This window comes from Dermochelys coriacea, chromosome 2 (assembly GCF_009764565.3).
Source record: "Dermochelys coriacea isolate rDerCor1 chromosome 2, rDerCor1.pri.v4, whole genome shotgun sequence".
Taxonomy (NCBI): Eukaryota; Metazoa; Chordata; order Testudines; family Dermochelyidae; genus Dermochelys; species Dermochelys coriacea.
In genome coordinates, this window is record NC_050069.1 from 213,474,185 (window position 1) to 213,498,720 (window position 24,536).

The 24,536-nt window shown below is 39.2% G+C and overlaps 1 protein-coding gene across 14 annotated transcripts in view; it reads right to left on the reverse strand.

Annotated features, from left to right (window-relative positions):
* HDAC9 (histone deacetylase 9) overlaps positions 1-24,536 on the reverse strand; it is a 668,907-nt gene that overhangs the window by 321,372 nt on the left and 322,999 nt on the right. The gene's annotated exons all lie outside the window — the stretch shown is intronic.

The window sequence follows — 24,536 nt, forward strand, 5'->3', positions numbered from 1 at the left end:
CAATTCAACATCAATCAACCCCTGGAATTACCCTATCTTCCATTATTCTCCTCAGTGGACTTAGGTGTCAGGGAGATCCTATCCTGGACTTCTAGCATGCCTGATTGCCCCACTCTCCTATCTTCAGGGGTCACCAGGCATGGCCACAATTCCAGGGGTCTTTCAAGGAGACTAAAAAGTATTCTGACCACCCCCAAGAGTACCAAAAGAGGGAGGACTTCCTTCTCATCCCTCCCACTCTTGCAGTAGCAGCTCTGAACTGAGCTCATTGGCATTAAGTGCCTTTTAAGGTCTTGCTTAGTAACTAAAGAATGCTTGGAGGTTCTCCAACAACTGCATTTTAGAAATTAGAAGGCTTTCCTTCCCAGTGCATAATCTCTAGACCTAGAGACTAGGGAACCCGTGAGAAGACTCTGGATACTGTGCTAGAGTTTATGAAAAGCTGCACATGAAGAGCTGCACAAGCAACCTTAGTTCTGGCATTTGCTAATGGTTGAGTGCTTGACTTTGCAATCTTAATTATGTTCTTTTAATGTAGTTTTTGTGTGTGTATTACTACTGATGGCTAACTTTGGATGCAATAGTTAAATAAATGAGTAAATAACTGAGTAGTAAGGCAGAAAATTAGCTAACACAACACAAAACGCTTTGGCAGAGAAAAAGAGATGTGTTTTGTTTGCAGGAGTTTTTCTGAGATCAGAGCAGCAGGTCAGGAAACTTCCATTTTGCAGAAATGCTACCAGAAACAAATAAATAATAATAATAGTTCAACAGGTACTGACATAATTCCCCATATACTGTTATCTTCTGCATTCTCTCTCTGTCTCTGTCTTTTGTGACTTCGTGTCTAAACACACTGTAATAAGATCCAAACCAGTGATATGCTTGAAGGGATGTTTATGACTCCCAGGAACCACACAACATTTTTGCCTACTTGAACTGAAAACTGGGGTAATATTCTCTGCTGTTAATCAAGGACACTCCTCTCTGGATATGGCTAAATACTACCTAGTCTTAGAAAAATATGCATGAAGAACAGATATTTTGTCTTTAAAATAAATCAAAACAAATTCAATATATAGTATACACAAAAACCTACATTAAAAGAACACTATTAAGGTTGCAAAGCTAAGCACTCAAAAGTCAGGAAATACCTGAATCAAGGTTGTCTGTGCAATCTTAATTCAGTTCCTTGTGTGTATGCATTAAGATACAGTCTTTAATTACCTGATCAAATACTACTTTCCCCCACAAGATCCCGTCTGGAGCAAATGAAGCAGGGGTCATATGGACAATAAACTCCTTCATAATACAATTTTGATTCAACCCCAGAAAAGGTTTATCCTGTGCACGGAATGAGGCAGAGGTCCTGTGTGTTTTCCCAAATCTCCTCCAGCTCCCACACCAGTTTGCACACATGCCTCCTTCTGTTTATACATTGATCACTGTGCTGTATTATACTAACAATATACTCAGCATATTTTTCAGGAACAAAGTATAAACGTTTCCATGAAATATATTTAATATAAGTTTGTTTAACAAATGATGTTGCCTCATTGGTCATGAGAAAGTTTCTGATTAATTTCTGTTCAAATAATAAAACAAAGAGTTATCCAGTCCCTCTTCTCTCTGCAATCACATACTACCCTGATGAATGGGGTCTCCCATACAGTGCTATTTACAAGCAAACTGGAGTGTGTTGAATCACAGTTATGACTGGGTATTCCACTCAGACCTGGTATGGTCTGACACTTTTCCACTCAGACCTGGTATGAAAGGTATGGCCTTAATCCAAGGGCAACAGACAACATGCAAATACAGTGCACTGAAGGAATGAAATAGCCACAGCAGATGAATGAAATATCATACTGGATCTCTTCCTGTTAACTGCTAACTAAAACTATTTCTCCCAGAGAAACAGATGATGTCAGCAATTGGACTTGATAATCTTTTCACCTTGATTTCAGAGGCATCCTAAATTACACTTTCCCTTCCCAACTAAAGGGCTTGAATAATGTAATTCCAGGTAATTGATAGCTATGGATTTCTGAAGTCCCAAGCTCATAAAAGGGCCACTCCTGCAAGTTGCTGCAAGTTGCCGCTCCAGCAAGTTACAATATAGCACCGTTCGTTGTCCTGGACTAGGCACTTTATATGTATGACTGTGTCTAACAGTGGTACTTTACCCTTGTACAAAGATTCTGCGTGTGATGTAGTAGAATATTATAGTCTATCCAAATACCTGATTCAAGGTTACACATGGTCTGGCAAGATTCACTCCTATCTAAACAAATTCTCAATTCACTTCATCTACAAATTCTGTGCCAAAATGAAACCAGGGATGAGAGCATGTATTAATTAATTTCTCAACATGCAACAAGTGTCACTTCAAAATATTAATTTCTGTTTTAAGACAAATTATTTTAATTAAAGCAATATGAACAAAACAGCACTTTTACATACGTGCTTTTCAAAGGAAGAAAGAAACTCACCTAAGTCAGCTGACCCTAGTGGAAAAGTTCCACATAATTTAATAAAATATTGTAAACTTGCTATAGGTTTCTGAACTGTCCTACAATTTAACAAAAAAATCATATCTTTGCTATAGAATTTGATACCATGGTTCAAAAACCTACAGCAAATATCTCATTCTCTAGAGTGGTTTCTATGGAACTCAATGACTTTTCTATAGGACTATTCATTTAAACAAGTCTTTTCCATAAGAGGAATCAACTGAGATAAAGTCAGAAATGGTTCTTTATTTTTATAGGAAGGGGTCTCCTTTGCTTCCATTTGCTGTCTTATGTTCAGTCCAAGGAAAGAGGCAACTTTAAGGCTTCATCCAACTTCCAGTGAAGTCAATGGGGAGTATATAGCTATTTTTGAAAACCTAACTAGTATCTGTGTCATGAATACTTACCATCAGATCCCAAGTATTTCCAGAGTCAAAGGATCTGAGGACATATCCACTAGGTTAATAGAAAATACTTACTTTTATAACTTTACCATAGTAACTATAAATACTCTGTTAGCAAATTATTATTACAAAACAACTATGCAGCACTTTACATTTTCACAACATGAAGAGCTATCTCCTGAACTGAAGAGCTTACAGCTGAAAGACAAAAAGCTTTCTGCCATAATGTAAGGGGACTGTTGCCCCCTTACTAACATTCAGTGGGGGTGTTTTAGTTGCTAGCTCCCAGTACTAAAAAGGGGGACGGGTCGATGGGGAATCAGGACCCTGAGACTGACAGCCCCCAGGAACAATGGGGAGAGGCCAATGCTCCAGGTCAGCCTGAATGACAGGGCGAGCAGGCTAATCAGGGAGTCAGGAGGCCAGGAAGGTCCCGTCCTCTGTGTGAGCTGGAATTGCCTGGGTCAGACAGAGTGGGGCCGAGCTGAGGAGAAAGCAGGGGCCCGAGCTGAGCTGTGCCAGATCCAGAGAGAGCAGACCCTATCCTGGGAGCAGAGCTGCAGCAACCAGAGCCAGAGGGACCAAAGAAGCAGCCCAGGGAGCTGGAGGCAGAGCAGCAGCAGCAGTGCAGAGACAGAGTGGTGCAGCTGGGCTGGAACAGTCCGGAGCTGGGTGGGGTGAGCAGCTAGGGGGACCCTGGGCAGCAGGCCCAGCACAGGGAGACGCCTCAGCGAAGGGGCTCTGCAGGCCAGGCTTGGATCGTAACCCCGACAGGGCGGGGGCGACACTGGGAAGAAGGGTCCTACCACTTAGAGCCTGAGAGAAGTGGCCACCACCAGAGCAAGTGTCCAACCCACAGCATCCCTACAGCACAGCCAGGGCCTGAGAAGAAGGCCTGGGACTTGCAAGGAACAGACTGTGACCTGCCCTGACATTCCAGAAACACTGTTTGTGATGTTCCCTGCCACAGAGCGGGTTGATGTGTTTCCTTTAACCTTTCCCATTATTCCTTATTCTTTTTAAAATTAATTGTTGATTAAATAACTTGCATTTGCTTTAACTTGTATGTAATGGTCAGAGAAGTGCCCAGTGCAAAGAGAGTACCATGGAGTGGGGACACCCTAGCTCCTGTCCTAGGTGACCACAGCAAGGTTGAGGGTCGAGCCCCCCAGGAATCCTGGGCCCAGCCTTGTTGGAGTTACGAGGATTCTGCCAGACAGGAGAGTGGAAGGGGAGTCCTCAAGGGCAGGGAGGCCACTGGGTAAAGGAAGTGGGAGTGAGGACTCAGATCCTTTCACTAACCCACTTCACCGGGGTAGTGCAGAAGCCAGGAAAGTTCCACACAAGAGCAGGACTATTCCCCCGCTTACACTAATATACTTATGCACTGTAGTGAAGTTACTGTTGCAGTGGTTGCCATTTCAAATCAGTAAGGGATATGGGGTTTGACTCTGCAAAGTGCTGAATGCTCTGGCCCCAGTCCAGTAACGTACTTAAACACATGACTAACGTTAAGCACAAGAGTAGTCTCTTTGCTGGATCAGGGCTAGACTACTCAGCAGGATATTTCCCATGATGTTCCAAACATGCACAAAACACTGTTTCACTCCTCACTTATTCTCAACCAATTCTTACGAAACTTAAGTTAACCATTCATTCCACATACAAGTCAGGGACACTGATCCTTCAATGAACTCTGCACAGGTTGACCCCAGCGCCTTCATTGAGCCCACATTAACTCCAATGGAATAGGTAGCTCTGCACTGGCACAGGGCTCAGCCCACATTAATTTCTATGGAATACGTAGATCTGCATCGGAACTGGGGTCAGCTCTTTCAAGCATTTGAGCCTAGTTTTTTTAAAAATAGGCATTTTTTGAGTTATCTCCAAACTCTCCAAAAGTCTGAAGAACATCTTAATACATGATTTTATTCTCGTTCTGGCAACTAAACATGGACAACTGGCTTTTACACACACGTGCACAAAATAATGATGTGAAGTTTCAAGCCAAAGAGTATTTTTTCAGGAAAGTTATTGGCATATGAAAATAGGGATTAGAATGAAGGTGCCTCCTTTAACCCCGTACCATATAATTTCAGCCATTAACACACAGTGTATAGATTTTCATTTTGTAGAAACAAAACATTTTTCGGATTATTTTGGGCAAGTTGAACGCATTCACATCAGTGTTAAATGCTAATTAGGTTTCTTAATGTCCATCATTACTTAAGAATTCAGAGTACTACTGAAGAAGAATATAACAATAAAAACAAATATAGTGGACTGGAACTGAGGCCCAGAAAAGGGTGGGGGAAAGAGTGTATCTACGTTTCAAGCAACTAAACATGTCCTTGGGAAGTCTGGCAGAAATCTGAAATTGACTATTATCTGTATAGGTGATCTGTGCAATTTGAGCTGATTCTGAAAACTGCATATCTACATAAAATGCAGACAAGTCATGACTCATATTTTTCAAGTTTTAAATTATTTAAAAACAGCTTGTTTGGTTGGTTTCCCCACCCACTTCTCCCAAGGACAGATTTTATAACATGCAACAAAACAGAATTCAAGCATTCAGAAAATGTAATTAAATCCCCAGTTCTGGGTGAGCTGAAAATGAAAAAGGAAAAAACTGCAAAGGAGAAATATTAATAAAAAAATTGAGTATCACTTCTTTAACTTTGGGAAGGTCTATATGAAACAAGGATACTGTCAATCAAGAACATGAATAAACAAAATGATAAAGACTTTTATAGTATGAGACAGCTGCCTCTTGGCAGAGAAAATATATGAAAACATTTATGGACAGCTCATCCAAAATGTAATAAACATTAAATGATGAAATGTGCCAAACAACATGCCAGAAAATTAGATTTTCATATTCATGCCGTTTTCACTTATTTGAAACCTGTTGGATTTTAGATCCTTTTATCTAAAAAAGAAACATCACAATGGTGACAAGGCCCCCTTAAGATGGTTGGGAAATGAATCATTTTGGTATCAATTTGATTTAATGGCCAATTCTCGTTAGTATCAAGAGGGAAAAAAGCCAGGGCTATCTACTGTAGATTTTGTTATTTTTTAATACACAGGGGCAACAACAGTAATAAAATTGTACCTTGCATTTATTTAGCACCATTCATGCCTAAAGATCCCAAAGCAATTTACAAAACCTGTTACTTTCCTGAGTCACACAAGGTAAGTGGGATCATTGTGGAGCTAGCAGATTGGTCCTTGAATTCTCCTGGCAGTAGAGTGGCTCAGGGAAGCCAGAAGAGGAGAACAAACATGCTCTAGAGAATACCTAACTGATCTTCCAAAAAGAAGCAGGAAGAGAAACCCAGAAACACTCAATTTTTCTATAGGCTGCAAGCATGCAAATGTACATTTTATGCAGATTAGATGTCTGGTTTCTTGATAGTCTACTGTAGGAACATATGGTCTCATTTGACAGGCAGTACTTCCTGAGCACAGTTCCTTCTAACATCATGCTGGGCACTTGTGCATTAGACTTGGAGGGAACAGTACCACCTAGTAAATCACCAGCGCACAGCACTACTTACTGCAGCACCTACCTCTGAGATTCAATATCCATAATATAGGGGAGGGAAGTGGGGCAAATTATTCCAGGAGGTGTGGCGTCCCTCTGGCCTTCCTCTCAGGGAGAGATGATAGGCCACCAATGCTTGCCCCATGTTCTCTCCCCATTACTGCTGCAGTCTGCTACATGCCATGGAAGAAATAGTTGTCATCATTCAGCTTTCCCGGGTAAGTAATGTGCAAAATAAAATGCCTCAATGCCTCTGTTGCAGAAAAAGTATTAGACAGTGGCAGAAAGCAGCAGTGGGGAAATTAAGTGACACAGTGAGTAAACTGCACTCTTGTCCCACTGGAAGTTATCAGTTTTGCACCCATTCCTGTAGGCATTTTAGTGCTATTATATGCTATATTCTAGTTAACATAAAAATCATAGATAAGGCTAGAAAAATATATTAATGTCACCCTTCTAATCCCCCTCAATTCTGCAACTCTTCTCCCTATGTTACTCCACTTAATCCTGATCTCTTGGTGAATACCTGCAGTGATAGGTTTTCAGCCTCCTCCAGTGGCTGGTTATCTATGTCACTGCTCTCAATTGCTCTTACTGTTGGAAAAAGTTCTTTCATCTTTCATCAGCCTAAAATTCCCCACCCCCTCTGTTTCAGGCCATCATTTCTTGTTTCACCATTGTCTGAGAACAAATTATTCCCTCCCTTCATTTATATTGTTACCTTGAAGTTATTTATAGCTTGTGCCCAGGGCCTCCTGAGTTTTCTCCTTTATAGGCTATAAATATAGCTCCGTTAATCCCGCTTCATATGTTTTATACTCCTGACTTTGCATCAGTTTTGTTACTCTTCTTTATGTTTCTCTAGCTTTTAATCTGTTGAGACTCAAGCTCTGCATTTGTGCAGTGACATAATTACCTCACTAGTTTTAAAAGCTATACCACTATAGTTTTGACCACTACAATTAAAGTCAAAATACAGTTTCTTTTTAACTACTTTCCCTTTTTCAGTTGCTCTTTCTAAAACAAATTGCTTTGAGGCTAAAATTTCCCATGTTTTGTTTCAATCCAGAGTTTAATCTTGTAAAGTTTCAGCAAAATACATTCAACCATTTTTGAATTATGTATGTGTGCAAATTGAAAGAGAGAGATGCCCTTTCATCAAATGTTCTCTCAAACTTTATCCCCCACATAACCCAACAGCTGAATCAATTTTGTTTAAACATGGCTTGTTTTGATCTTATTGACATTTACAGAACAATTCAAGTTTGAAGGAAACTGGTTCTGTAGTTCTGCAGTAATAATTTGAATTTTTGCTATACATGTTTGTTATACAAACTTTGGGGCATTTGGGGCACTGGGTCAACAAAATAGGTCTAAAGGAGACAGGAGCAGAATTTTTCAGCTAGAAAAATTGTCATAGCTCTATTGACGTCACCCTGCTTCCAAAAAATGTATCTGGACTTTCAAAAAACCTTTCACAAGATCCATCACAAGAGGTTATTAAGAAAACTAAGGACTGGGCACCTATTAACTTCTTTGAAACAGGCTTCACTTAGTCATAAGCTGAGAGTTAAAGTTTTATCTGGGATCAAGAAACTATTTTAGAGTTTAAAAAAAAAAACAGAGTAAGGATAAACCATGGTAAAACATGGTACAAGGTAGACAGTGGCAAGCCACAAAGTTCTGCAACAGGATCATGCTTTAATATATTTATTAATGGTGTCAAAAAAGGGGAGGAGGAACAGTGATCTGGATAAAACTAAGTGAAAAAAATTATTTAGGATAGTCAAGAGAAGACTGTGAGGAATTCTAGGGGTCCTAATACAGCTATGTGATTGGGTAGCTCATTGGCAGATTAAATTCACTGTTGTCATGTGCAAGATACTTCGTATTGGGAGGCTTGGGGAACGTTCAGTACAGTCTATGAATACTGTGTGAGATTATGAACTCTCTGTATTTATCTTTTCTAACCTGCAATTCCCATTTTGAATGTTCTGCTCCTTTGCCTTCTCTGTTGGCCACTTGACTTCATGAAATTCCAAAGGCTAGTGGCAAAAGAATAGCAAAAGAGGGTCTTTGATATTAAGTGCTGTTCCTTTGAAATGGAATAGCTCTAAACAATAGACAAGCTCCCAATCAGGAGACTGGTTTGTCAAGGGAGAGTTCACGAAGTCACCTGACAAAGGTACCTGAGAAAGCTGATCAGGACATCCCTGACAGCGGGGGGGCTAAAAGCAATAAAAGGGCAGGAACAAACTGGTCTTCTTCAGGGCCATTTTTCTCCTGCTCAAGAGGAGGGCAAAGCAACATAGCATATAGGATTCAAATGAGTCGGGGACCCTGCCCACCTTCCTGAACACAGGCAGTCTCCTAATGGAAGGATGAGCTAGTGACAGACATTGCATTTAGAATGTTTACTGTGTTCTACATTATCTGTACCTTCTGTATAAAGAAGAGCAATGGTGCTAGAATCCTATGAAAAGTGTTTCTATCTCTATGTGTTAAGTGTTTACATCTACCACATATTCCTTGAAGAGGTGACCAGAAGGTTCACAACTTTGAGTGGAGTTCTGGGACAGGATGTGCTTATGTTACAGGGATGTCTGAGGGGTCAGCAGTGAGTCCAGGGGCTAAGCAGCTGAACAACAGGTTCCAATTCTCAGAATTCTCCACTAGGCAGAGGATCCGTGACTCAAGAGTGAGCCCAGGGACCCTAAAATGGGGCCAGTGCCTGTGTTCCATTCTGGCTCTAGAGAGTTAAAATACCTGGGGATCCAGGGTCTGGGCCCCCTCACAGAAGTGACCAAGAGAGGGTGCTCGACTGGACCCGAAACAAAGGCATAATTTGAACTACACCTTACTGGGCTCTATATTACCTTTAAACAAGACATGGGTGGCATTGTGGACAACTCAATGTAAACAGCTGGTCAATATGCAGCAGCCAGAATTTGAAGAAAAAACAAAACAAAACAGTATTGGGAAGTATAAAGAATGGTATAGAATACACTAGGAATAGAGCAGTTCCATGTATATCAATGGAGCATTTTTGCTAGGAATACTGTGTTCAGTTCTTGTCATCCCAACTCAAAAAAGACAGCAAAAATTTAAAAAAGGTATAAATTGGATGAAAAAATGATCAGAGATATGGAAAAACTTCCAGATGAAGAGAGAGTGAAAAAAGTATAAATCTGATTCTCATTTACACAGTGCAGTGGCACTGTAAAGGGGTCTTAAACTGGGAATAAACATAACAGTAAGAGGCCAATATGGCTGCATCAGGAGCTCTTTAATAACCTGGGAATCAAAAAGGAATCCTACCAAAAGTTGAAACAGGACAAATTGTTAAGAATAAATACAAAGAATAGCACAGGCATGTAGGGACAAAATCAAAAAGACTAAGGCACAAATGAGTTACACCATGCAAGGGATATAAAACACAATAAGAAGTAGTTCTATAAATACATCAGGAGTATAAGAAAGTCGAAGGAAGTTGTAGGTCCACTACTTAGCAGGGAAGATATGCTAATTACAGATAACATAAAGAAGGCTTGAGGTGTTTAATGCCTGTTTCGCTACAGTGTTTTCTAAAAACATTAATTGTAACCAGATGTTTAACACAATATTAACAACAAGGAGGAAGGCGTACAAGACAGAATACAGAAAGAACAGGTTAAAGACTACTTAGATAAGTTAGATGTATTCGAGTCAGCAAAGCCTGACAAAATTCACCCTAGGTACTTCAGGAACTAGCTGAAGCAATCTCAGAATTATCAGTGAGTATATTCACAAAAAGAAAAGGAGTACCGGTGGCACCTTAGAGACTAACAAATTTATTAGAGCATAAGCTTTCGTGAAAGCTTATGCTCTAATAAATTTGTTAGTCTCTAAGGTGCCACCGGTACTCCTTTTCTTTTTGCGAATACAGACTAACACGGCTGCTACTCTGAAACCTGTGAGTATATTCAAGAATTCCTAGAGGATAAGTGAAATCCCAGAAGCCTGGTACAGTGCAAACATAGTAGCCATCTTTAAAAAGAGAAACAAAGAGGACCCAGGGAATTAGAGACCAGGAGCCTAATTTTGATACCTGGAAAGACACTGGAACAAATGATTAAACAATCAATTTGTAAGAGGATAAAAGAGTGACGTGGATTTGTCAAGAACAAATTATGCCAAACCAACTTGATTTCCTTCTTTGACAGGATTAATGGCCTACTGGATAGGGGTGAAGTTGTAGATGTAATAGATCTTGATTTAGTTAACCTTTAGACACTGTCCCACATGATATTCTCATAAGCAAACTAGGGAAATGTGGTCTAGACGAACTTACTATAAAGTGGATGTACAACTGGTTGAAAAATCATACTCAAAGGGTAGTTATTAATTGTTTGCTGTCAAAATAGGAAGATGTATCTAGTGGGGTCCTCCAGGGGCATGTCCTGGCTCCAGTACTATTCAATATTTTCATTAATGACTTGGATAATGGAGTGGAGTATGCTTATAAAATTTGCAGATGGCACCAAGCTGGGATGGGTTGTAAGAAATTTGGAATTCAAAATGACCTTGATGAATTGGAGAATTAGTCTGAAATCAACAAGTAAAACAAGAAATTCAATAAAAATAAGTGCAAAATACTACACTTAGGAAGGAAAAATCAAATGCACAAATCAAAATGAGGAATAATTAGAATAAATTAGGAAAAGCATCTGGGGGTTAGAGTGGATCACACATTGAATATAAGCCAACAATGTGCTGTGGTTGCAAAAAAGACTATTCTGGAGTGTATTAATAGGAATATCAAATGTAAATGTGGGAGGTAACTATTCCTCTGTACTCAGCACTGGTGAGGCCCCAGTTGTAGTACTGTGTCCAGTTTTGGGCACCACACTTTAAAAAAGAGTGGGAGTAAAGAGGAAACTGAGCTCTTTCCTACAGCAGGATGAATTTTTGAGCATATCACTAAGTTTGTGTTTCGATTCTTCTCTCACCCAATTCCATAAGCAGGCAAAATGGTTATTGTTATTATTAGTTTTATATGTCTATGTTTCCCATTAAAGCTTTTGGAAAGCTAAGACAAAGAACTGTGTCTTGCGTTTTGCCCTGACTGTGGTTATCCTCAGCTCGTGTGGAAAGGCGTTCCACCACAATGGGCCAGCCACCAAAAAGGCTCCATCGCCAGCTCTGACCAGTTTAACACACTCTGCTGAGAGTTTCACAGGGATGAATATAACTGTCTTGGGAAGTCTTGGTCAAGGAAGAAGTGTGGTTAGTAAAGGTAGTTTAGGCACAATCGACTGACAGCCTTGAAAATCAAGATTTGGGCATTAAACTTGACCCAATATTCAGCTCCAACAAATGGTGCACTACAGTAATATGGCCCTTTTGACTTGTGTTTGCTGATATGAGGGCTGCTGATATAACCATCACTTTAGGATCAAGTGGGCTATATAAAAGTAAAGTATTATTATAGTCTTTTCTTTTTACTGGGACATCCTGAAATTTAGCCTATGGATAATGAACGGTAATGGTGCCTCTTTAATCAGGACAGTATTAGCACACATTCTACTTAATAATGAAGTGCTCTGTAATTAAGTGGTGTTTAATACAGTGTTAATTACGTGTGAAATACTAAGCTCTCGTCTTTTCATATACAAATTACCAATTAAAGTTTGAGAGGTGCTTTTTCTAGGCACTCAGGGCTTTTCTACACTTGAAATGCTACAGCAGCTATGCCACTGTAGCACTTCAGTGTAGATACTAACTCCATAATCCATCTACCTAAAAGGCAGTAGCTAGGTCGATGGAACAATTCTTCAGTCAACCTAGCACTGTCTACACTGGGGGTGAGGTCGGTTTAACTATGCTGTTCCAGGGTTTTGATTTTTCACATCCCTGAGTGACATAGTTAAGCCAACTTAATTTTCTAGTGTAGACTAGACCTCAGTCAAGAGCAACCTTGGTCAAGGGCAGCAGAGTTCAGGTGACTCAGTGAGATCTTCCAAAGGGATCATTCCTCAAAGAGAAAGCAAGTTGTAAAGTTCTAGTTGAATACAAAGGAGTTTCTTCTCAGTTGAAGCAGACAAAATCTTAGACATAAATGTAGCCAGCAGATGATGGAGTTTCACAGCCGAGTAGAGTGTGTCACTACTGTATACTGCCATCAATTTTGTTTCTCCTATGAAATAAAATAAAATTTAAAAAAACCTAAACCCTGACTTCCAAATTGGGAAGCTAGACAGGGGAATGAGGTGGAATTTTTTTACCAAATTTGAAAAGAGTTAGCTGAGGATTGTTATGGCACCCTAAATAAGTCACTTTGTAGCAAAAAAGGGGGAAAAAAGGAGAAAGCAGAAAATAAATAAATATTAAATTTACTGAACTCCTGCTACTGAAGTATGGCATAGCAATAAAATGTAGTATATTATTTATTAATCTGTGTTTGTATAGCATCTAAGCACAATGGGGTCCTGGTCCATGACTGGGGCTCCTAGTTGCTATGGTAAAACAAATAAAAATAACTATCATCACCACCACTCCCCCTAGCGGGAAACAAATTAGGCCAAACTCCTTGAGATCCTTATGAAGGAAGCCTTTCATAGAGTCATAGACTGTAAGTTCAGAAGGGACCACTGTGAATGTCTTGTCTGACTTCCCATATAACACAGGCCATAGGACTTTTCTGAATTAATTCCTGTTTGAAGTACACAATACTTTTTTAGAAAGCCATCAAATTGTGATTTAAACATTGCCAGTAATGGAGAATCCATCACTGCTGCAGACCTAAGAATATGTGCAAGTGGAGGGTGATGGGACAGAACAGTCGGTTTATGGCGCTTCCCCTCTTCCTGTTGACCTACTGAAGCCTACAGAATGGGAGAACTACCAAATAACCTTAGGAGAATCACTGGCCCCACTCACAAGCCTTAGTAAGCTTGTTTGAGCTCAGCTAACCCTTGAGCCTTAGGCTACATCTGCACTGAACCAAGGATGTGATTTGCAGCCCATGTAGACATACCCATAATAACTTTAATCTAGTTAGCTCAATAAAAAGAGCAGTCACGATGTGGCAGCACAGTCTGCACAAGCCTGCCTTACCCCCCTCCTGCTCTCCCCAGGGTACGTAATCACTTGTGCAGCCCACAATGAAGTGCATGCTGCTATGTCTTCACTTCTATTTTTAGAGAGCTAGCTAGATTAAAGTGAGCATGGGTACATCAATACAAGGTGCAAACCACATCCCTGACTACTGTGGTGTAGATGTACCCCCCAGAGTCTCTTGCATTTCCATGAACCTTTGTAAGGTCAGTATCACTACCATTTATTCATCTGCAGTGTCACTCTATTAATCTTACAGTAGCTTTCCTTATTTCTGTTTCCACTTTCCTCATGGCTTTTCTTCTATTGTCACTTGCAATTTCCTTGCTTCCTGCATAAAGTTTTCCGATTGCCTCAGTATTAGCCTTTATGTGTTGAAATCAGCATAAAAATACCAAATGAGTGCAAAATTCTAATTGGCCAAAAAAGATGAAGCGGAGGAGAAATGAGTGTAAGTGTTCTGGTCTAATTCTATGTCACCACAAACCTATGGAGAATCTGCTCTGTAGATGCTCTATGAATGCCAAGGGTGCATTCCAAGAAGGAGCCTAGGGATGTATCCCACACATTGTGACACATGTAACGTGCCCATAGTCCTATGCAACCCACACTAGACGGGTAACTAAGGGCTTGTCTAGATGAACGAATAGGTTTATGGTAAGCTGGAGTATAAATCATCTACTCTTGTTTCAAAACAGAGTAGATCAAACCACATTACGGAACTTTTGGTGCCTGGTAGTAGGGACCACACGGACAGTTAGTGTCCACATACTCATGCAAAGTAGATTTACATCCCAGCTTGCTGCGCACTAACTGTTCATGTAGATAAGCCGGTGTTGTTCTGCCAAAACACTATATGTGGTGGGAAAAGGGATGCCTGAATATTGGCTCAGAACTAATTGCTTTTGCAGCCTTAATGTACAACTGTTTGTGTGTCTGAATTTGGCCCTTACAACTTTTGCTTATTTCATAATGTTCTCATTTTTTCCTTGTGTTCTTCATTATTTTCCTTTTTTTGTATAGATCCTCTATTCTTTCAGTTAAATGTAGTTATTTCAGAATAGTTTTCCCTTTCTTTATTTTAGGTTCACTTTCCTAGCTGGCTAATGTGTATTTCAATCTCCGTTTTCCACTTCCTGTGCAATTCCCTTTCATTTTCAGTTCTTTCACCAATCTCCCTGGCAGCAACATTTAACATTTTCTGGAGGTGCACTTACAATGTTAACCTTTTTGCTCCAAGTACTATGTTTCTTAACCTCTCCCTTTCCAACCACTTTCCATCTGGGGTCTTAATCTATCATACTACCTGAAGAAATATACATGAGAGCTAAATACTATTACTGAGGCTGAAATTATTTCAATGGAAACTATTTTCAATCTTTAAAAATGTACATTGTTGTCCTTTCTCCGAAAAAAAGTCATTGGATGGAAAATGTCTTAAAGAAACAATGACAAGAAATAATGGCATAAACCCTTAAGGAAAATATACTATATACCTGTCCTGCTACTTTTATTAATAAAGACATATACGGGCAATCTTTTCTTTCTACCTCATACATTTTTTCTTGTGCTTCAAGATATTAAATCTTTCTGACATTAAATTATTCATCTCAGAATAAACTCCCCAAAAGCCTGTGTTTGAATGTATTTCATCTTTTTTGTTGTTGTTGTAATTCATACATTTTCCGCATTCATTTTAAACAGTTTCGAGATAATTTCTAACCGATTCAAATTTGACTGTCAAAAACAACAGTCTAGAAGATTGAGATTAGTTGTTTAGATTCTTTTAGACCCATGAAAATATAATATTGATCCAGTTCAAGGAAAAAGCCATGCCTTTCAAAATGACTGGTGAGCTAAGGATCACACAGGTAGATTAAGAGGACTAAAAAAATATTCTCAATAGAGAGTGGAGTTATGAAGGACTAATTAATAAAGTCAATTGCTAACATATTTTCTGTGGTTGCATGCAGAAGAAGCACAAACCAAACACAGTTACTGCATAACATTTGGCATTTAGAGGCTATATTCCCTCATCCCTGCAGTATTGTTACTGCTCAACACCAACAGGGCAATGGCCTTGGGCTCAAAGAAAGAAAAAGGAAACTTGGATTAAGAACAGAACAAATGGGGGAAATTATTAAATTAACATTAAGCTTTCTCATTATTCCATTCCAGGCTGCACATAAATTGAATAGCTATCATTCCTCCCTGGGGTATGCATACCTCCAGCTGCATGCACCATGGGAGAGAACAATAACCTTTGATTGTAAAAACATGATTTTGAAAATTGGCATTTTGAAAGAATTCATTTTGTGCTTGGTCTTGTCTCATTTTGATTATGTGCAGTCTCAATATCAGAAGGAATGTGCTATCATTAGAATGAACCATCCTGCATTTCAAGCACCCTCATCAACAAAGGACCTGAATTCTTGAAGCTCTTGTCATGTTTATATGCTTCCCGAAGCAGTAAGTGGTTTATAATCAGGAGACACAAAACAACTAAAGCAGATGTATCAGCTATGTTCAGATGATAATGCCAAAGTAGCCTTAAAGTAGTGTACAAAACTGCATATCTGACAAAAACAAACTATTGTTTATCATATACTATATGAATTAAGAATTAATGCAGCACTGCCACACCATATCATGGATGCTGCCATTTTTTCAGGTATTTTTAAACACTTGCATTCCAAAGTGCATATAACCCAGGGACATTTTGTTTAGTCAGGAATGTGCACAGAGGTCACAATAAGCTGTTTAATTTGGGGGAAAGTTTGTTAGACTGTTATGATGATATTAGACTGTTATGATATTACTGCAGTATATTTCACCAGCTCCCTGAGCAACACGGACCTATAGATCTGTCACAATATCTTCATTCTTTCTTCTTATATTGCCTCCAAAAGCTACACTGAACCTACTACTGCCCTTCATTACACCTGTGCAACCACACTAACTTCAGTAGGGTTCTATGGGTGTAAGCAAGGGGAGAATTTAGTCCATCACAGTTATGACCTATAGCTCTCTATGTAGGATTTGAAGCTGTACAGGTATGCATGTTTTAGGGGCAGTAGCAAGGGGTTTGCTAAAATGTGTCAAAGAACTGAAGTTGCTGATTGTGTCTTTGCATAGAGAATTACAATGCACATTGGCATGTAGATGAATTGAAGATGTTTCTGTTGTGGTTAATGAGTTTTCACTAGAAGGGTTGATGCTGGAGGAGCTGTGTATGTGTGACATGTTCACACTGAACACGGAGCTTGACAGTGCTTGCCCCCAAAAATAGAACCTGAATGACCCTTGTTGTCTTTGTCAACTGAAATCTTGTGATCCCTGTGACATGGTGTGTTAATTTGGACCACTTTCTCTGCCTGTGGAGAAGAGAGCACTATCCTAAGGCATCTCTTTTTAGTTGAAGTAGCAGAGATAAAAGGGATGTTGCATCTGCTACAAGCACACATTTTAAACGATATCATCGCCACTTAGCAGGCTGTTATCATGTTGTTTTGGCAGCAGGAAGGAATCTGTGGTTTTTCTTGAATGTTGCTCTTCTTTATTTAAACTACTAGAAATAACCCAAAAATGACAGAATGCTCTGTCTATAAATAATCATTCCGGAGTAGAGTTATATTAGGAGGTAACTCAGATGGAATGATAACGCCTAGCAGGCTAATCTTAGACCTGTAATGCCACAAGATGAAAATAACTAGGCTAAGAATAACTGACCCATTGGAGTCAGCCTGCTGAAGAAACCCACAATATAGGGCATGTTAGATTTTCATCGATTTAACAATAATCTGTCAACTTCTTTCCCCAGAATGCTTTTGGGTTGTTTTGTGTTTTTAAACAAAGAAACTGTATTAGTTTATACTGGGTTACCATGTAATGCCATCTGAAACCTCACATGGCAAATACACACACACACACACAGATGTGTATTAATGTTTGTATACTACATGGTCAGTCATTCTGCCTTCTCACAGCTTTTGCTTTCTCCACAAACATTGTGCAAGAGAAAGGGAAAGAATGGTTAATGCAGAAATGGAAGTTTGATTAAAGCTGTGACAATGCAAATTATATATTGAATGGGACGAATTCTCTCCTCACACTCAGTGCATGAAATCAATGGGTTCATACACAGGTATAAATTATGACAGAATTTGGTTCATACTATCTGCTTTTAAGTGTAATACATACCAATCTACGGAGTAGAGCTGAAGATTTGAAAACATGTGGCTAAAATAATATAACGAAAAAACCAGAAAGAGTTTAAGTCCTTCCCTATTGTAAGTTATCATGCACTTTACATTACAGAGTTGTTGTTGGTATCAGTGAGTACCTGCAATTCAGTCAAGGAGCAGCTGCAGTGCTTTCAATGCCAAGCATTTGGAAATCAAGGGACTGGCTTAAAAGTTTTTTAAAAATATTACATATTGGATTGTTTTTATCTGAATCGGGGGAAGAGGGGGGGCCTTTAAGGGTTTGTATTTTCACACTTTTCTCCATAACCATGAGAACTAGAAATTTAAGGAAAGCTGAGATTTTCACATAATCTCAAGTATCCAGGAGCTAAGGCTTTAAGAAAAATATCAAATATCGCAAGACACATGATGAAATGAGAATTGGCCAATTCCATGCCCTCTTTTAGGAAAGGTAAAGTCCAAAAGCAGTGTCACTCAGAACAGGGTCAATCTAGCAGGTGCTTTCTGTTCCCCTTGGCTGTTCACACAGCTCATTGTAGTATCAATGTCTAGTCTTGCAGCACTAGAGCAGGCAAAACTTCCACTGAAGTCAATGGACTTTTCACTGCATGAGGACTGCAGTATCCATAGTACTTTACCTCTTCTAATTCCATTAAAGGTGATGGCAAGCCTGAGAATTTAAACAATTGTAACACTGAATAGATCCTATTTTCTCCCTTTGAGTCTGTGGGACAGAAATGGATTCCCTTGGCAGCAAAATTCTGGATGCTTTAAAGAGTTTCTGGGTTTCATATCTACAGCAGCAAAATATTCTCTGTTTCTTGGAACATGCTTAATGCTCAGCTCTTCTGTTTATCCTCTTTCCAGAGCTCTAGAGAGAGCCAAAAAGCACAAGTTCAGGGAAACATCAAGCATTCTCTGTCACAATAGTGTTTTAACAGCCACAGTGCCATTGCCTGAAGATCACAAGATCCATTAGCCCCTTACCAATGTAAAATGCTATATGGTATCTAACTGAAATGGACAAATAATTCAAATTTTCCATGAATATTAGAGATGGGGTTCTTAACCTTTTTCTTTCTGAGCCTTCGCCCCCCACCCCCAACATGCTATAAAAACTCCCTGGCTCACCTGTGCCACAACAAGTGTTTTTCTGCATATAAAAGCCAGGGCCAGTGTTAGGGGGTAGCAAGCAGGGCAATTGCCTGGGGCCCAACACCACAGGGTTGGCAATCTTACATTTCTCAGGCTTCAGCTTCAGCCCCAGATGGCGGGGCTCAGGGCCCCAGGCTTCAGCCCCATATAGTGGGGCTTCAGGTTCCTGCCCTGGGTCCCAGTGAATGTAATGTTGGCCCTGCTTGGTGGACCCCCTGAAATCTGCTTGCAGCCCCCCCGCCCCCCGGGGCCGCAGACCCCTGGTTGAGAACCACTGAATTAGAGCAAATCTTCAAATGAATTGGATTCAGCCACCCTTATGATCGTTTTGCATTCACTATGCAAGAACATTTGAGCAACTGAGTTTTCTTGGCCTTGGGAAGTGGATTTCAAAGTCACAGATGCTAGTATTTGCAGTCCACCATTCACATACTTATCTAACCACAGAACAGAAACAACAAACACGATTTATTCCACCACTCACCTCTAAGCAACGCAACTTGAATTTCTTGATCAAACCACAGAGTAAAATATTTGAAAATACATGCACTGACTAGATTTCAGGAAATTGCAGATATTTTGGAAGCAGATAGAGAGGCTACGTTAATCAAATAAGTCATTCTGAATTATTTTACTTCATGGGGAACATCCTTGTGAGCCTGAGAACTAAGAATTATTTTCCTGATTTTACGGGAAAAACTGAGATGTACCAAGTTTCAGAGTAGCAGCCGTGTTAGTCTGTATTCGCAAAAAGAAAACGAGTACTTGTGGCACCTTAGAGACTAACAAATTTATTAGAGTATAAGCTTTCGTGAGCTACAGCTCACTTCATAACTTGCCCAGGGCCAGCAAGTCAACGGCACATTTAGGCTTAGAACGCAAGCTCTTTCTTGAGCTTTGACCAGGCTTGTAAGCACAACACAACAGTATAGGATCAGAAGAGAAGAATTCTTTATCCAAATACAAATGCAGGTAGAGTGCAGGGAGGAAGAATGCAGGAATCCATGTTGGAATCCATGTTGGAATGGCCAGGAAAGCAGGACCAACATCCCTACCCTTTTTAAAAAATGGCAAGGAATATTTAATGAATAAAAGGATTAATGATCTTGGGTTTACTTCTCAAAGCCATGTATCCTCAGTTCTCACAGCATGGTAAATCTACATCTCCCATCTACACAAAGGCCAAATTCATCACTGTTAAACTCCATTTAATCAAATTATTATTGTTCAGTGCAAATTTTTTGCCCTTATCTAAAAAAGCTTAGTAGTATTAAACATCAATTATTATTGTTGTGGGCAAATTATTTGCCTTGCTCTGTTAAGCTTACCGGCCTTTCACTAGAGATCAGTTTGACCCAATACACTTTCCCCATTTTCAGTGGGGAAATTAACAAGACAAAGTATTTTTTCCTTAGAGAGAAAGAGAGGGAGAGAGAGAAGTTCACTTTCTTATGTCTAAAATACATATTTGATACCGTAATTTTAATCAGTATTGTCTTGTTGAAGAAACCTGCCAAGTACTTGGTAGTGCATTTCAGAGCAAATAGTACCATACATTAACACATAGTACAGTCTTTTTCAATCTCTCTGGTCACTCGATCACAGACCTAAGAGTGGCTATACTTCAACAAAAAAGCTTCAAAAACAGACTCCAACGAGAGACTGCTGAATTGGAATTAATTTGCAAACTAGATACAATTAACTTAGGCTTGAATAGAGACTGGGAATGGATGAGTCATTACACAAAGGTTTCAGAGTAGCAGCCGTGTTAGTCTGTATTCTCAAAAAGAAAAGGAGTACTTGTGGCACCTTAGAGACTAACAAATTTATTAGAGCATAAGCTTTCGTGAGCTACAGCTCACTTCATCGGATGCATTTGGTGGAAAAAACAGAGTAGAGATTTATATACACCTATATATAATACATATATATATATATATACATATATATAAATCTCTACTCTGTTTTTTCCACCAAATGCATCCGATGAAGTGAGCTGTAGCTCACGAAAGCTTATGCTCTAATAAATTTGTTAGTCTCTAAGGTGCCACAAGTACTCCTTTTCTCATTACACAAAGTAAAACTATTTCCCCATGGTATTTCTCCCTCCCACCCCACCCCCCACTGTTCCTCTGATATTCTTGTTAACTGCTGGAATTAGCCTACCTGCTTGTCACCATGAAAGGTTTTCCTCCTTCCCCCCCCTGCTGTTGGTGATGGCTTATCTTAAGTGATCACTCTCCTTACAGTGTGTATGATAAACCCATTGTTTCATGTTCTCTGTGTGTGTGTATATAAATCTCTCCTCTGTTTTTTCCACCAAATGCATCCGATGAAGTGAGCTGTAGCTCACGAAAGCTTATGCTCTAATAAATTTGTTAGTCTCTAAAGGTGCCACAAGTACTCCTTTTCTTTTTGTGAATACAGACTAACACGGCTGCTACTCTGAAACCAGTCTTTTTCAAGATCACTTATATTCTTATTGTCTGACGTAGGGTGTAGGTGTCTGTAATTATATAGCTTCCTTGATTTGGTGCCTATCTGGATTGTCCCATTCATGATTATATTTTGATTGGTACTTATCCAGATCATCCCATTCATAATGTGATTTACAAACTGAGATGGAGGCAGGCAGGCAAAGCAGTAATTAAGGGAATACCAAAAGTGCTGTTTCACATGACAGGAGTATTTCATATGCCTGGTATTCTTAGAAATTCCTCAGACAGTTTGGTTTGCAAATACATATCAGATGCCCATTGGAAGTGTCTCCTTTGGGGTTGACTCCATCTATCTTAAAAATAGAGCTGAGGAATGCGTGAACAGTGAATCTGGAGATTTGTAAATCTAAAAATCCATTAAGTGAGTGCTAAATTTGTGCTAATTCCTAGATTTCTGAAGGATTAAGGGTGCAAAGTGTAAATATTTAGAGGTCTAGTCTCTTATGATAAATATGCATAGCGAATTAATAGGAATGGAAGTTACACATGTCTACATGAGAAAACAGACCACTAAACTATTAGTGTGTACATACAAAAAAACCCACTACAATTAGCTGACAATTTAGCCACCCTGTCTAACACAACCATATAGCACCCTAGCAGCCTTAGAGGGGCAACTCCTCTCTCCTATAAGCAGTAGAGCGGGTTCTGCTGACACAGATGTCTTTCACACATTTCAGAAATGTGGGGGATGGGGGTGTTTTCATTTTAAATCACATTAAGGTACAGCAGCATCTCATTTATTATTTGTTGCATAACAGTGTGATAAAATATTATAGAAGGAAAGGGAGGCGCCTTTCCAGTTCAGAAATATATGGATCCTTCGTGTTTTATTAGATTTCATCTATTGATGTGACATTTTTCATAAGTTCTGTAATACATCAGCCAATATATAACACTGGACCCTCTAGTCACACATGATGGATTAAACTGCAGATTATGTAAAATGTCAACTAGTTGTATTTTATTTGTGTCAGCATAAATACTGAAAAATGTTTTGTGTTTTAAACAAAGTAACTTTTAAAAAGCCTTCAACTGGAAAATAGTCTTTTGTCTCCCAATTAAGAAAGGAAGCCATTAAAATATTATCTATTGATTCAGAAGAAGTTTTATATGTTACATGGATCTAACAATACCAGATAAAAATCAAATGTTTTCTGACATTCCTGTCTCCAAGGCAGAAAAGTAGAGCTATAATCTCACAGAAAAGTACCAGCTTTTCTTGGGTTCCAAATCAGATAACTGCTGTTATTCAAATGGTACTGACTGGTAGTTCAAGGCAGCACGATGGGCTATGCACTAACTTTCCACCTCTGTAAAACTGTGTTCAAAATTGGCTTTTTTGCAAATGAAAACAAAAAGAGTGGTCCTAGTCTGATCTCTGGGTTATGTCGGTGCCTATTACAAAACCACCATACAACTTTTAATCTGTGCACAGTAGACCAGTGATTATAACAGGTCTATGCTTAGGTGGCTTGGCAGAGTTGTGAGAAAGCTTGACAGAAATTTCAGAGCCTAGCCACATGCTGAGCCATGTCTTAAACCTTTACACTTATGAACAGATTTACCCCCAGATATTTTTTTTTAAACAAGGAACCTGGCACAAAACCTATTCCCAAAACACAAAGAAACAGCGTTGGAAATTCTTGAAGAGGAGACCAAAAACTGAGTCACAATGGGAGGAGGAAAAAGCTTTACAACAGAGAAAATGGACAATACTAAGCAGTACTGGTCAAAAGTTCCCTCTCCCATTCCATTATCTCTAGGTTTGAGATTGCATTTAAGCAGTTCTTCAGTCTTTCATCACTTCTCTCAATGTATATTCCTAGGTGGCCTGGGTTTTCTGCAACGAAAATTATTTACTCTGCTGTTAAGACATGTATATGTCTTGGCTGAAAAGGCAGGCGGCATTCCCAGTTGAAAAACTCTCACAACATTACAATTTATTTTAATATCTGAAACCAATATTCTGTTTCTCAGTTCCACCCCAGTATGAAACAAATACAACTCTCAGCTTATCCCTGTCCACACAACAGGAAAGGAAGCAGATATCAAATATATATACTAATCATAGAAGGTTCAACAGGTGGACCAAGGATATGACCATTAGAACAGGCATGTTGCTAACCAGCAAAAGGGTTTTTTCGGACATGCCCTCACTTCGGAAAGTGGGAAGCACTGCCAAGTTTTGTGATTGTTTTGGGGGGGTTAACTAAGATTGAAGTCTATGTGAGCAATTCACAGCAAATTTCACATGCAGGTCTTATGCAAAGCCAACTTTACAAACTACTGTAATAAAGGAGAACCAGAAACAAGGGGTTGAAAGTGCATAAAGCAGATAACATTGTATCCTCAAACATAATGAAGTTAAGCACTGTAAAACCAAAGCCAGAACCTCACAATGTTAACCAGAGAGAGACCAAATTTGATTTGCACTCTGGGTTCTTTTACTAAGTTATCTTGTTAAACTCTTGCAACTTAATTCAGTTTCAGCGCATCATTTGCAAGGTCTAAAACACAGCTACTACAGAAACTAGAAAATACAAGGTCTTCAAAACTGTGAGATAATATCTGTTATTCTGTAACTGCAGCTTTAAAACACCTGCTTTAAAAACACATCCAACTTACATTTTCAGTGAGTCATCACATCTGACTGGCACTGCCAAGGTTCCCAAATATGTTTAAAGGTACAAACAGGTTTAAAGTAAAGCAATATGTTTAAAGTTACAGGAGCCCTATGTAAGAAAGACACAGATTTACTTTAGAATAATAAAAAATGACAGCATTATGAAAACAGAAAAGGACTTTTACAGAAAATTCTGTCTGTAAATTGAGAAAAAGAAACTTACAAATTGACCTATTCCTGCTTACAAAATGATATATGAACAAAACTGACTAATATGAGATATATGAATTGCAGCCTGCTGATAAGGTCTTGTTTGATGGAGTCTCATTCTGACTGAGCATGCGATCATTGCAAGCCCCATTTTGCCATCACAGAAAAAAAGAGAAAAAAACCCCGCACTGTATTTTACTTGCTAGTTTTCTTTCTGCTTGGAAGCAACAGACTTAAAAGAAAACAACAACAGCAGCAGCAAGTGTTCACATAATATTGT